This window comes from Chrysochloris asiatica, unplaced genomic scaffold (genome assembly GCF_000296735.1).
Source record: "Chrysochloris asiatica unplaced genomic scaffold, ChrAsi1.0 scaffold00104, whole genome shotgun sequence".
Taxonomy (NCBI): domain Eukaryota; kingdom Metazoa; phylum Chordata; class Mammalia; order Afrosoricida; family Chrysochloridae; genus Chrysochloris; species Chrysochloris asiatica.
The window spans coordinates 9,599,281-9,615,297 of NW_006408622.1; the positions used below are offsets into that span (position 1 = coordinate 9,599,281).

Sequence of the window (16,017 nt, forward strand, 5' to 3'; positions counted from 1 at the left end):
CTGAAAGCAAAGAAGACAAAATACTTAACTGATGAAGATCAAGGATCACCACCCTTAGTGTGGATTGCATCTCAATGTAAAGAAAGCAAAAATTCTCACACTGGACCAATAAATAGGATCATAAAAAATGGAGAAAAGATTGAAATTTGCCAGACTTGATTTTCCTTGAATCCACAATAAACACTCATGCAAATAGCAGTTAAGAAGTCAAATGGTGCCTTGCATTAGGCCAATCTGCTGCAAAAGACCTCTTTAAAGTATTCAAGAGCAAAGATAACAGTTTAAGAACTAAGGTGTGCCTGAAATAAGCCTGGTATTTTCAGTAGGTTCACTCATATGCATGTGAAAGTTGAGCATTGAGTAAGGAAGACTCTAGAAGAATTGATGCATTTGAGTTATGGTGTTGGAGACGAATATTAGAAGTACCATGGACTGAATGCCAGAAGAACAAACAAATGGGTACCAGTCCTAGGCTAGTGAGTTCACATACCTCCCTACACTGAAGTGTAGCCAGCCCTTTCTTTGTTTCTCTCATCCTTACTCTCCGTGGACTAGGCCAATGGAACATGTCCATACTCAACTTGTCTCTTCATTGCTGTACCTGCTCCACTTCAACTCATCATGTGAGCCTAGCTAGTCACCACAAGTGAGCATACCCGGCTATCTACTTGTTGACTCCTTTTAACTTCCAGTCATAGAAGAGCATTTTGAAGGGTGATGATATTTCCTTCTTCAATGCATCCAAACACAAACCATTTGCTTGAATTTCAGAATGAAAATAGTTTTTTTTGGTTGTTGTTTTTTTACCCTTGAAGGAGAATATTTCGTTTTCCTCCAAATAAAAATCTTCTGTTCTCTTTGCATTTCTAGATAGATCTGCATGTCTTTTAAAATACAATTTTCCTGGATGGGCTTCATGTTATGAAGCTAAGCTCCCAATACTGTGTACACAGGGCTACTGCATTGAAATAAAGAGCCTGTTTTGTTCAGGCAAATCCTAATAACCCCTTTTAGCATATCCAATACATATTAACCACATAGATACTAAATGCTCTCTGAAATCTATAACACCCAATATTAATTTCCATCATACATTTAAGTTTGTTTTACAATACTAGGTAAGAGAAACCTTCAATAACCATAATATATTCAAATGAACACAATGCTTTTTAAAACATTCCAGTTTCATCTTCTCTTTTCCACACTTTGACTGTTTTCCCATTCATATGCATATGGACTTGGGCCTCTGGAAGACATTGGCCCTTTATCAATCACCTCCTTTAATCAGCCTGGCTTTTGACCCAGGCCATAACAGCTGCAGCTGTTCTGCCATCCCCCATTTCCTTAGCTGTTGCTCCAGTGTAACGTCTCTTACTTTCCTTTCAACCACTACAGATAACAACAGCCAAAGGAGCCATCCCAAGAATCCAAAGTTTTACTTCCCATGCCCATTTATTCTTTCTCTTACAAAGTGTCATGCTTTTATGAGTCTGGAGCCATTGTCGTGAATCCTACTCCTGATATCAACTGTTAAAATGATGTGGTGGGAACATCTGATCTCCTTTTACGTCACAAGGGGGAGAGAATCAAAACCAGCAGCCCAGGGCTTATTTCCTATGAGGTGAAGGTCAGACATGCCTCCACTCTAGAACCTTTTTACCAATTCTGATACCAGCCAACTTTCCCATGGCACTCTCTACTCTGCTGGGCTCATTAATTCATTGCAATGACACAGAACTCACAAACAATATTCACGATTCTAGAGTTTATTAGGGAAGCTACAGATAATTCAACATCATAAAGTACTTTGTCAGACATGCCTGCAAACATGCCTCTCTGACCCTCAGCCTCTCAGTCTGACTTTTGCCCTGCTTGGGCAAGTTTTACAAAGTTCACTTAGCTCTGCCAATAAATATCCAGGTGCACCCCATTCCACCAGCAAGTCTCCTATCCAAAGGTACTCAGCTTTCTCGCTCTGTGGGCTGCAAACCTGTTCTGTGATGTGCTGATCTCCTGGTGTTGCTGCCGCTGTTTATTATGCAGCTGCTGCTGGTGGCTGTCTTTCACCGTCTCTGGTGTCATAGCTTTCTACTCTTGGGTTCAGCTCAGGGATCTTGAGTCCGAAGGTTGTACAGCACTCCTGGCTCTAATTTCTTGATGATTTTGAGGGCCTACTTTCTGCTTCTGGGATGGCTCATTTTAAGCATAGTGGGATGACAAAATTGACCAATCTTCCATGTTAAGGTTCCTTTCCTCACATCTTATTTTCATGGTCCCTCACTCACAAGGGTGCCAAGCTTCTTATATATTTACAGTATTAGCAAACTATCCAATCTCATGGGTAGGCCACAAGCACCTCACATTTGCACAGTCCTACACAGTCCTGGTGTTATGCTGTGGGTTAAGGCACTGGACTGAAAAATTGGTGTGAACCACAGAGTCAGCAATTCAAGCTCACCAGTCACTCCTCAGGAACCCTATCCAGGGTTGCTGTGAGTTGGAACCAATTAGGTGGCACTTAACAGCATCAACAACAACACCCAGTCTTTTGGAGGGAGTTACAAAAGTGGCTGTTGTTGTTTTTGTTAGATACCATCAAGTCAGTTCTGACTCATAGTGACCCTATGCACAACAGAATGAAACACTGCCAAGTCCAGTGCCATCCTCACAATCATTAAGCTTGGGCCCATCGCTGCTGCCACTGTGCCAATCCATCTCGTTGGGGGTCTTCCTCTGTTTCATTGACCCTCCACTTTACCTAGCATGATGTCCTTCACTTTCAGCAAACAAGGTTGTATCATCTGTATATCACAGGTTATTAATGAGTCTTCCTCCAATCCTATTGCCACCTTCTTCGTATATCCAACTTCTTGGACTATTTGCTCAGCGTACAATCAGTTGTCTAGGTAGGTAACTTCCAAATGTCTTGGCATAGATGAGTGTCTCAAGTGCTACATCAGTTTGTAAGAAAACATCAATTTGTATTTCATCAATTCCCAGAGACTTGTTCTTTGCCAATGCCTTTAGTGCACCTTAAATTTCTTCCTTCCACTGGCTCTTGAAATGGCTGAACATCATCTTTTTTTTTTTTTTTTGGCTAGAGTGATTCTATGTATTCCTTCCATCTTCTTTTGATGTTCTCTGCATCATTTAATATTTGGCCCATAGAATCCTTCAATATTGGCAAGTCAATGTTTGAATTTTTGCTTCAGTTCTTTCAGCTTGAAAAAAGCTGAATATGTTCTTCCCTTTTGGTTTCGTAACCCCAGGTCTTTGCACATTTCATTATAATACTTGACTTTGTCTTCTCGAGCTGTCATTGGAAGTTTTCTGTGTAACTCTTTTACCTTTTCATTTCTTCCATTTACTTAAGCATCTCTACATTGAAGAGCAAGTTTGTTGTCTCTTATGACATCCTTTGGTCTTTTCCTTCTTTCTTGGCTTCTTAATGATCGTTTACTTTCTTCCTATATGATGTTGTTGATGTCATCCCACAACTCTTCTCGTCTTTGTCATTAGTGTCTAATGCATGAAATCTGTTGTTGAGATGATCTGTAGATTCAGGTGGGATATTTTTAGGGTCAAATTTTGGCTCTTGTGGACTTGTTTTAATTTTCTTCAGCTTTATCCGAACTTGCATATGAGCAGTTGATGGTCGGTTCCACAGTCTGTCCCTGGCCTTGTTTTGGCTGATGATTATTAAGTGTTTCCACTGTCTTTCTCCACAGATGTTGTCAATTTTCTGTGTATTCTATCTGGTGAAGTTCATGTGTATAAATTTTATGTTGTTTTTAAAAAGGCATTTGCAATGAACAAGTCATTGGTCTTGCAAAATTTTATCATGCAGTCTTTAACATTGTTTCTATCACAAAGACCGCATTTCCCAATGGTTGATTCTTCCTCTTTGTTTTCAACCTTTGCATTAGCATCACCAGTAATTATCAGTACATATTGGTTGCATATTTGATAACTTTCAGACTTAAGAAAATAGACTTCTTCAGTTTCATCTTCACTGACTTTAGTGGTTAGTGCGTAAATTTGAGTAATAGTGGTATTAAGTGATCTTTGTTGTAGGCATGTGGATATTATCCTATCACAGACAGCATTATACTTCAAGATAGATCTTGAAATGTTCTTTTTGATGATGAATGTGATGCCATTCCTTTCCAATTTGTCATTTCTGGCATAGTAAACTATGTGATTGTTAGATTCATAATGGCCAGTACCAGTCCATTTCAGCTCACTAATGCCAAGGATATCAATCTTTATGCATCCCATTTCATTTTTGACAGCTTCCAATTTTCCTAGACTTATACTTTGTACATTCCATGTCCATTACATTTATAAGGTTTCTTGCCAGAATGAATTTTCTGATGGTGAGAGAATCTTGAGTGATAGTTAAAAAGCCTTCCCACATACCTTACATTCATAAGGTTTCTCACCTGTATGGATTCTCTGTGCAGCAGATTTACCTAATGTTTTCCTCTGCTTTATTGACTATACAAAGGTTTCCAACTGTGTGGATCATGACAAGCTATGGACAGTATTGTGGAGAATGAGTATTCCAGAACATTTAATTGCACTCATGAGGAACTTGTACATAGACTAAGAGGCAGTCATTCGAACAGAATAAGGGGACACTGAATGGTTTAAAATCAGGAAAGGTGTGTGCCAGGGTTGTATTCTTTCACCATACTTACTCAAACTATATGCTGAGCAAATCATCTGAGAAGGTGAATTATATGAAGAAGAACATGACCTCGAATTGGAGGAAGATTCATTAACAACTTGCAATATGCAGATGATACAGTCTGAAAGTGAAGAGGACTTAAAATACTTACTGATGAAGATCAAAGACCACAGCCTTCAGTATAGATTATACCTCAATGTAAAGAAAACAAAAACCCTCATTACTAGACCAATAAATAATATCATTATAAATGGAGAAAAGATTGAAGTTGTCAAAGACATCAGTTTGCTTGAATCCACTATCAACACTCATGGAAGTAGCAGTCAAGAAGTCGTATTGCATTAGGCAAATCTGCTGCACGAGACCTCTTTCAAGTGTTTGAGAGCAAAGCTATCAGTTTGAGGACTAAAGCATAGCTGAAACAAGCCATGATATTTTCAATAGCTTTATATGCATATGAAAGTAGACAGTGAATAAGAAAAACCATAGAAGAATTGATGTATTTGAGTTATGATGTTGGTGAAGAATATTAAAAGTACCGTGGACTTTTATTTGTTTTAGAAAAACAAATAAATCTGTATTGGAAGAAGTAGTCAGAAAGCTCCTTAGAAACCAGGATGGCTAGTCTTCATTTCTCAGACTGCGAACATATCAGGAGAGTTCAGTCCCCAGAGAAGGACATCATGCTAGGTAAAGTGGAGGGTCAGTGAAAAAGAGGAAGACCCCCAGCAAGATGGATTGGCACAGTGGCAGCATCGATGGGCTCAAGCTTAATAGTGATTGTGAGGATGGTACAGGACCAGCCAGTGTTTTGTTCTGTTGTGCATGAGTTGGAACCGCTAACACCTAACAACAAGGGACGTGAAAGACATACTGTGCACTGGAGACTGTTTTCTCTCACATAATCTTTTCTTACATATACTTTTACAATTTCAACTCCCCTCTGTTTTGCAAATAATGCATTGTGTGTGTGTGTGGTGTGAACTGCAAGGTCAGCAGTTCAAACTCTCCAGCCACTCCTCTTTGGGGAGAAGGGGGTTAAGCATTGCATTAAATCCTACCTGGCTCCACTTGCAAACCTCTTTCCTATAATAAACCTTTGCTCACGTGGATACCTTATTCTTAATCAGTAGAAGGCAAGAGCCTTCTCTTCTAGAGTGGAGATGTGGTTGGAACTCCGGGTTAGCATTCCCAATAACATTGTCACCTGAAACCCCATTTTACAAATGAGGCTAAATCCTGCAAAACAAGGTCAACCAAGATCCTGCTATCTGGAACTGTGTGTTATCCAATCAGAAAATATCCCAAACGCACCACTCAGTTTGTGGGTTTTAGCTTTATTAACATTTAAAAGAAAATACCAGGAGGTGAGCTTGGAGGGGCAGGGTGTATACACTTTGCCAGGCTTGCTTGGACTGTCATCTTCCAGTTTTGCAAAACGTCTTTCTGTTATTAATGAAACTGTGTTTTAAATAGAATTGTGGTCTTTCCCCCCCGCAAGACACTCCTCACAAATGGCAATTGGTTACATATACCCTCTTCCTGGTACTCACCCTCAGAACGTGTACATGCGGATTTAACAAAATGCCCACTGTACCACAATTTCACAGGTGGAGTCCAGAACCTTAAGTTGCAAACTCTAATTGTCTTAGGCTTCCATGAACGCACAGACAAATTGAAGGGGTAGGGCCGAATAGTGTGTCTATCCTGAGATCCAATCCTTTAGAGAAATTCGAGAGCCCAGTCCTGACCCAGCTTCTCAGATGATTTGCTCAGCATGTAGATTGAATAAGTGTGGTGAAAGAATACAACCCTGATACACACCTTTCCTGATATTAAGCCAATCAAAATCCTCTTGTTCTGCTCTAAGAACTGCTTCTTGGCTTATGTACAGGTTCCTCACAAGCCCAATAAAATGTTTTGGAATTCTTTTCAGTATAATCCTAGTTTGTTATGATCCACACATGCTATGATGCCTTTTATAGTGGAGGAAATCCTGTCGCTATGAGTTGGAATAAACTCCATGGCCGTGGGGTAGGATGTCTGAAAAATGTTCCACTCTCGTAATTGATACTTTCTCTGGGTATAGAAATCCACAACCTTTTTTTTATTCTTTGAACTTTAAAACTTTGGACCCTAGTATTGTGAAGTTCCACAGTCATATACTTGGTGTGAGCTAGTTTTCATTAATTTCCCATGAGTTGTGGGAAATCTTATCATTCCTTTGAAAACTTCCATCCTTTCCTTTTTCTCTGTCTCTCTTTTTGGAATTCTTATTATTCAATGTTGGATTTCCTAGACAAGTCCATTATTTTTATTGTTGTTAACTTTTCACTCCAATTTACCCTTTTGATAGCACTGAGAGAGTTCTTTAAACAAATGATAATAGAAATTAAAACGTCAGAAATTTAAATTTAAGGCTCTTGTTCCATTAATGTTTCTTTTATATATATGTATCTATATATAAAAATCTGTACTTTTTTTTTGGATGCAGTATCTTTTCTTATCTCTGAGGATGTTAACGATAGTTTTTTTTTCCTTTAAAATTTCCTTCCTCCTACAACATCTCCAATTCCTTTCATTTTTTTCCTTGTGTTTTACTCTGTCTCCAAGTATTTCTTGACTGCTCTTATTTAAGAGTAGTTCTGAAAGCTATGTGTGTTTGAGTATGGCTTCTTGACCGATGGGCTTTATTGATATCTTTCATTGGGGAAGCCCCAAATGTTAGTATGCTCTTGGGCAGCTCAGAGGCTCTAGAGAAGACTCTTTCATCCCCTTCTCTAGACGATACAGACCTGGCTCACATTCTAGGAGCTGAATGCACTTAGTATTTAGTCTCAACTTTCCTCCCATTTCAGTTTGTAGTTGTAGTAGTTTTAAATTGCTACCATAACAGATTACCTCAAACTTTGTAGTTAATGTAATACAGATTTATATTCTTACCATTCTGAAGGTCAGAAATTCAACATAGTCTCAATAAACTACAAATCAGTGTTTTGTCAGGGCACCTCCTTTGTAGAGGCTCTAGAGAAGACTCGGTTCCCTTGCCTATTCCAGCATCTAGAGGCCACCCACATTTTTATCTTGTGGCTCTTTTCTTCTGTATTTCAAGGCAGCACAGTAATGGAATTCTTCTCACATTGGATCACTCTGTCGCTGACTTCAACTTCTTCCTTTCACTTTTACGTACTTCTGACGTTATTTGAGGCACATTCAGATAATCCAGGATATTTTATTTATTTTAAACTAAACGGATTAGCAACCTTAAATCCATGTACAATTCTACTTCCCCTTTGCCATGTAAGTAAGTACATTCACAGGTTCCAGGAATTAGGATGTGCTCTTAGCTTTTTATGCTTTCTCAATTCAGAGACCCTCCAGTGGGTAAAACATTGTTATCTATTAACGTGGAGAAAGAAGGACATTACCTGAATATGCAAAGTGGTATAGGATACCTACAAGTTTCTTTGACTCTAATAGCTTTCAGCTGGTGTAGTGTGGTGACTTATTTAATGTCTCTTCTAGCTTGAAGGAGCCCTGGTAGCATAGTGGGTTACAAGTTGGGCTGTTAACTACAAGGTCAGACGTTCGAATCTACCAGCTGCTCCATGGAAGAAAGATGGGACTTTCTGCTCCCATATAGATTTATAGCCTCATAAACTCTGTACAGGGTTGCTGTGAATCTGAACCGACTGGCCATCGCACCCAACCACCACCTTTAAGTCTTAGTCTTTGTAACTCCCACTGTGATAATTAATCGACTTGGCTCAGTCAGGATTCTCAATGATTTAGCAGGTTAGATGTAGTTATCACCTCTATGATGAGAGCTAATATAATACCATCATCCCCATGGTATGATTTGATGTAATAAGCCCTGATCTGACCTAATTCTCCTGTGCTGTAAATTCTCACTTCTTTAATATTCATGAGGTCCATCTACAGGATTAGGTTGTATCTTGAGTCAGTCTCTTTTGAGATATAAAAGGAGGGAGAAGTGACCTGTGCTCAGACCTACCACCGAGATAGAAGGCCAGGAGAGGAGTGTGTTCTCTGGATCTGGGATCCCCACACTGTGAAGCTCCGAGATCCAGAAGATTGATGCCAAAATGTATGGAGAGCTCTAAGGAACACTGGGCCTCAAGATGCTGAAAAGAGACAGAACTTTCTCCAGAACCAACAAGGAGGAAAGCCTTCCCCAAAAGCCAGCACTCCTCTGAATTTGGACTTCTAGAAGAAAATATATTTCTGGTTGTTAAAGTCATCCACTTGTGGTATTTCTGTGATAGCAGCAGTAGATAACTAAGACACTCACCAAACAGCTCTTTGTCTAATAGATAAGAGGAAGTGGGGAAAGAGATTGATAGGACACTATGATTCAGTTGTGAATATTATTCACAGAGTTCATTGTGATTGTGAAAACGTGGAACTCTTAACGTGGGTATAAAATGAGCCATCTCAGAACAGAAAAATCACAATCTTATTTCCATAAGGAGAAATGTTTAAAAATTCTTTTAAGCAAGAATTTTATATTGCCGTCCACTTCAGTGCTCAAGGATTAAAGTGTAGCTTGCAGCTCTAAGGGACAGAAAGGCAGGTATAAACTCCTGCATACTTAAATAAGGACCCAGTGATTCTTCTAATAAAAAGAATTGCACAAAAATTGCATGGTGTCAATTCCATTTTGAAGGAACGAAATGTTAGAATACTAAAATAAAACAAAGCTTTGGAAATAAAAGTGGGAATCTAGAACAAAATTTAGATGAATTAGGCTAAGAGTGTAGAGAATATAAATAGAATTAAAAAGACTCAATCTGAATGAATTCATTATCATTAATCTCAGTATCTAGAATGATCGTCTAGTATCATCTACTACTTATCCTGTGACCTCCCCTACATCTCATCAAATGGCTGAATTCCCAACCCTCTCAGTGATTGACATGATGGCCAATTGGCCTTCCATTCACCCTATCCTATAACCAACATCACAATTAAAATGCAACAATCTTCTATGGTCTTCCTTATTCATTGTGCAACTTTCACATGCATATGAGGTTATTGAAAATACCTTGGCTTGGGTCAGGCGCACCTTAGTCCTCAAACTGACATCTTTGCTCTTGAACACTTTAAGAGGTCTTGTGTAGCAGATTTGCCTAATAAATGAAATATGTCATTTGATTTCTTGACTGCTGCTTCCTGGGAGGTAGGGGCTTTTATAGCACTGATGAACCAAGGTGGCATAATTCATCAAGGCAAGGTCCGAAATCTTAGTGTAATTACAAATTAAAACAACCACGAAGTCATTGCCATTGGGTTGGGCTCAGAACAACCCTATAAGGTTTCCAAGACTGTAATCTTTATGGAAACAGACTGCCACATCTTTCTCCCACCTGGTGGCTGGTGGGTTTAAACAGCCCACCTGTGATCAGCAACTGAGTGCTTAACCACTGCATGGACAAACCAGTAACTTGAAGTTTGCTAAGGTGCTGAGAGATGGAAGAAAGAGGCTGACAACTCTGTGATGGTAATATAAGAGTTTTATTAAGGGGTTACTTACAGAAGCAAAGACCTGGGTACCAGCAGAACTAGACTCGAATCTCCATGCCCTCCGGAGGGATAAAGGGGCTTAATAGTTCTAATGAACTAAGGGGGTATGGTACCAGGGCTCTGGTCCTCCAAGGTCACCCTAGCAAGTGTTACACAACAGTGATTTAGAAGTGAAAGTGAGCTAAGAGCAAGCAGGAATGTATAGTCTATTTAGCTTCACGACAGTCTGTTCCCTGACAACCACTATGCTACAAGGGCTTATATTGCAATGACAAGTACTTCCCATAAAAAGAACCAAATGGGAATATTCTGTGATAAATAATTCCTCAAAGTTCTCGTTAAAACTTAAAATGGTGCAAAACAAAACCAAAAAACTGACCTTGATCAGTAATGTTCTCCTGTCCTTTAAGGCTTTAAAAAGCTGCAGGGGAATGGGAGTAAAAGGAAAAAAGGATCACAAGACACCAGACTTTTCTGGGAACCTAGACTGGCTAAATTAAGACAAATTCTTCAGTGCCACACAAGCGCCCATCATCCACCACAAAAAACTACTCCGTGTCAGAGGGGAAGGTCAGGGTCACCGATACCGAGAGCTAGCAACTTGCTTCAAGTTCATAGTTTCCCGGCATGAGCGTACTTGGAGTGCCGTGGTTCTGAAACAGAGATTGCCCACACAGAGCTTCCAAAGGAGGTCCTCTGAGGAAGGAATCCTACTCTTGGACTCTCCCCATCGTGCCTTCGTAAAACACTAAGGAAGATTTCCGACTCTTAACCCGTCATCTCAAAAACTGATTTATGCTGCTTTGCTTTATTACAACCTTTATTCCATGATTCAAATATCTGACTCCTTTTAATGATCATTTCTCTGAAGCTGGGGTGCATATAGCTGTAAGACAGGAGCTCCTAACAGAGAAAATAGTGGGGAAAGGAACCCAGGGATACAGGTCCCAGGAAATGGTCCCTGGGTAGGTAACGCTCACTGCCTCTGTGTTGAGCACTAGAGAAAGAGAGGAGGGTGAATGCCCGGATTAAAAAAAAAACAATACAGGTTGCATTTAAGTGCCAGAGGACTCTGGTTAACACAGACATGGATGTCTTCATACCAGATAGACTCCTTCTCTCAGATCTTCCACAGAACCCCTCAGTCCATTAGCTAACTCAGAACTGCAGAATGAAGCTCTATTCTGATACATTATCACCGTTTTTGTTTTTGTTTTTTTTTCGAAGGCTCTTTCATCACATTCACAGTTGGCCACAACAGTGCGGTCACATTATGGGCAATCTCCAACTGCCTACTGTTAAACAATCACGGTGCGAAAAAGATTCCGTAGCCCATCAAGGGACACACCAGCACACTCATCCGCTAAGGCCTCATCACCGTACAGGGTGCACACACCCCCGATTCATCCCGGCTACAAAAGCTCTGTCAACACACACACACACACAGGCTTGAGCTCCGGCCTTCACATGCAGATCCGCGTCCCGAGGAGCTGCGAACCTCCTCACCGGGAAAGCCTCCAAAACGCTAACTTGTTCACCCCAATTCACTACTAAGAGCTAGACGGCTTCCAAGAGAAATTAGAAGTCAAGGTTCAAACGCAGCCCTGGGATCTGTGGGAAATGTAGTCCAGAGCCGGAATACAGCGAACGCCCGCAAGGAGCCGGCAGCCAGGACAGCACCGCTCTCGCCGAGACTCCTGGGAAGTCCGGCCCGCTCTTGATTACGCAGGTGCAGACGGCCGGCCAGTGGCGGAGGGTGAGGCTGTCTGGCATACTCTGTCCCGGAGGAGGCGTGTGATGGCGGGACCCGTGAGGGAGGCTGAGAACGGCAGTGTTATCAGGGCCGGGGAAGGCAGAGGAGGGAAGTAGGAGCCTGGGCCGAGCGAAGAGGAAGCGGGAACCTGGGCCAAGCAAGCCTTGAGAGAAGTGGGAGCTCGGGTCAGGGAGATGCGAGGAGAGGGACAGAGCCCCGTGAAGGCTGAATATTTGTCTGTGGTTCTCTATCCCGCGACCTCCTTCCTTCTCCTCTCCCAAACACAACCCTAGCTCCCGGTTGGCACACCCCAGGCGCTCACTTTGTGTGTCTTTTTGCAAAGTGCTAGGATGCTTTGTGTGTACAATTTTTAAATTAGGACGAGTTGATATGTGTTTGGTATTGCATGCAACCGCGGAGAAGTGCTAGCTAGTAAGGGGTTTGTGAGGGAAATTTTGTTAACTTTGTGTAGAATTGTGTTATGGGCTGTGTGAGGTAGTACGTGGCATACGGGGTCTGTGGATTGCAACTTGTATAGTGGGTGATAGTGTAACTGAATATGTCTAATTTTGTAGGTATTTTGTGTGCACCGTCCATGGTGGCTCTGAGTGTGGGTCCCTCTGTGACTGAAATGGAGTGTTTGAGAAACTGGGTGCATGACTGCCTAGTTGGGTATGTATTCTTTAGATTATTTAGAATATTAGCCGTTTTATGTGCCTGTAAAATTTGACTCGTGATATTTAAACAAGTAAAATTGATATTTTTTTCAACAGTGAGGAAGAAATGAGATTAAAATAATTTCTAGATGGTAGGATTGTATGTAGTTCAAATGGCTTTGCAGTCTGGTGCATTAACCCACAGTGCCACACCGGGACTCTCAAGATAAATACAAGATTAGACTCATTAAATAGTTAAATATTCACTGTAAAAATCAATATTTAAAACTTTTTTAAAAGCAGAAACTGCCTCTTGCTGGAAGTCTGCATTGTGAAAGGGTGCTTGATTGGTTTCTTCTCCAAACTTTATTTTGTCTCCTTTTCCTCTAGGTAGGTGGTCTCCAACTCTAATTGACTGGGAGCTCGGAATGGGAAGAAAAGTCAGGGCCAAGAAGAGGTTAACATGACTGGTACCTTTGTAATTTCGTGTAAGTCATATTTGTTTTCCAAGAGAACCCTCATGCTGAGATTCTCCAGATACACTTCCTTTTTCATGGGCACTGCCGTTTTTTTTCCAGCTGCCTCTTTAGTGCTTCCTGTGGGCATGCAGTGGTCCATCCCTGTGGTAGATTTTATTAGCTCTCCAATTAGTCAGTCTTTTGGGACAAGATCCAAGATAACCCAGGCAGTCTCCTTCCATGGAGTCCCCGTCTAGTCCTCAGGTAGAAATTAGCCATCTCTGTCACTTTGCTCTCCCAAAGGCTGGTGACATGAATTTGTCTCAATACTTCTCTCATCATTTGGGTATAAGGAAGGTGGTGGTTGTTGCTAATTGCTATCAAGTCAGTTCCAATTCATAGCAACCCTATATAAGGTTTCCAAGGAGCAGCTGATGGATTTGAACAGTCAGCCTTGTGGTAAGCACTCACTTTTCAACTCTCTGCTTAGACACAATGTTCTAAAAATAATTCACTCTTTTATAGAGACAGTCTTCTCTCTCAACCTTTCAACTTCTTTGAGTAAGAGTAAAATATATAGTAGCAAAACATTACCGTCAGCTGCTTTACAAGGTGTTACTTCATTATGAGGGACACTAAGAATTTTATTTTACTTACTGTCTTTGGAACAGAAACGGAAAGTACAGAAATGAAAAGTTTTGTAATTTAACCTCCTATTCCAAATGACCTGTAACAAAATTAAAAAACCAAGGAGTGCTACTGTGGAGAGAAAAAAAAGAACAAATCAATAAACATCATGTATATATGTTATTTTGTTGTTAAGTGCCTTCGAGTTGGTTCTGACTCATACTGACCTTGTATAGGGTTTCTGAAGAGCAGCTAGTGAGTTTGAACCACTAAACTTGTGCTTATCAGTCCTGCGCTTATCCTACAGCGCACACCAGGACTCCATATATGTATGTATGTATGTACATATACATATATGTGTGGTGGTGGTGGTTATGTGCCATGGAGTCAGTTCCGACTCATAGCGACCCTGTATAGGGTTTCTGAGGCTATAAATCTTGACAGGAGCAATAAGCCTCTTCTTTTTCTCGCGGAACAGCTGATAGTTTTGAACTGTTGACTATAAGGTTCGCAGCCCGATTCGTAACCAGTATACTACCAGAGCTCCTTACATATATGTGTATATATATGTGTGTGTGTGTGTGTATACATGTATGTACATAAATACACATACATCGAGAGTGTGAGTCCTGGTGTAGTGCTGTGGGTTAATGCGCTGGTCTGCAAAGTCAGTTTGAACCCCAAGGTCAGCGGTTCAAGTTCACCAGATGCAAGTAAAAACAACAACAAGGTAACATTATAGATAGATAGATAGATACACACATACACACACACACAACTGTATAAGAAAACTCTGGAATACATTTTATTTATAATGTCCATAAAATTATGATATACAAAACCATAAACTTAGTAAACTCTATTATGCGCAAAAAAAAAAAAATAAAAGTTTCTGTTATTGTTGTTAAATGCCATTGAGTCAGTTCTAACTCAGCAATCCTGCATAAGGTCTCTGAGGAGCAACTGGTGGATTTGAACTGCTGACCTTGCGGTTAACAGTCTAGTGCTTATCCTACATGGACCCCAAAATTAAGGCTTGAAGGACAAAAAGATACAATGCAATAAAGATGTTAAGACTGTCTACCACTTTGTGCAAAGTCATTGAAATTATAGTAAAACTTTTGGACTTTCTAAAGTTCATATGAGAAAATGAGCAAACCAGAAATTCTGAAAAAAAACATAATGAGGAGAAAGTAGTTCTATCAGACACTGAAATATGTTATAAAGTGAATTACTATAGGATGATCTGTTATTAATTGAATAATTAATAACGTCTGCCATTAAATGAAAGATCAGTAGAACCAACTATATATTGTTGTTGTTACGCACCCTGGAGTTGGTTCCAACTGATAGCAACCCTGGGTAGGGTTTCTGGAGAGTGTCTGGTGAGGTTTGAACTGTCACTTTTGCTGTTCAAACCAGCCTTGTGGTCTAGTGCAGTAAGAATATGTAAAGTACTTTTGTTTGGTGGAAGAAATACAGATTATTGAATACATGATTTTACTAAACCATATGGCCAAATGGTTGTTTTTTTAAGTGTGTTTTTGCACAGGAAAAACAGAGTCAAATGAGAGACCAAGAAATAATTTAAAACTCATACTATAGATCTTCAAAATAGCTAATGCCAATCTCAAAATTTTAAAATAACCTAATTGAAAAATGAGAGACTTACAAGATATGGTTCACAGGCAAGAAATCAGAAATGTTTCTTAAACAAAAGAAGCTTATCTTGCCTCACATTAAGAAAAAATATAAATTAGAACTGTAATTCACACCTGTTAGTTGGACAGCCATAAAGTTTGTAGCAACAGTATTTACTAGGGTGTGGGGTGGCAGATGCTGTCATACATTGATGGTGATAATGTGAATTGTTACGACCTTACTGGAGAGCAGTTTGAAAATGGTCAAGAACAAGAGTGATCTGCTTCGATGAGAAGGTAATATTGGGGGGTGGGGGGGGGTAGGGTGGGAAGAGACGCAATCCCAAAATCCATTCTGCTGCCCTAGGAGGCATGAGTCTGCTATTAGGCAAAGAATGGATTTTATTGAACTCATTCTGCCCCCATATTTATATGGGATGTGCAGCGGTCAAGAGCCAAAGCAAAGAAAATGGAGACCGCTATCACTGTCATAAATCATAAGGGATCTGTAAGGCAAGTGTGGGCTCATGTGCCTTCTTTTTTTGTCTCTACTTCGCTTCTTAGGAACTGCCCCTTTTCTGAAAAGAAGCTCAAAGAAGGACTGGTCACCTCTTGCAAATCTCAAAGCCATGGCTCAGGTGAGGTGGGG

General features: G+C 40.3%; 1 pseudogene; it reads right to left on the minus strand.

The window, feature by feature from the left end:
• Window positions 1-11,955: 11,955 nt before the first annotated feature.
• LOC102821047 overlaps window positions 11,956-16,017 on the minus strand; it is a 7,079-nt pseudogene continuing 3,017 nt past the window's right edge.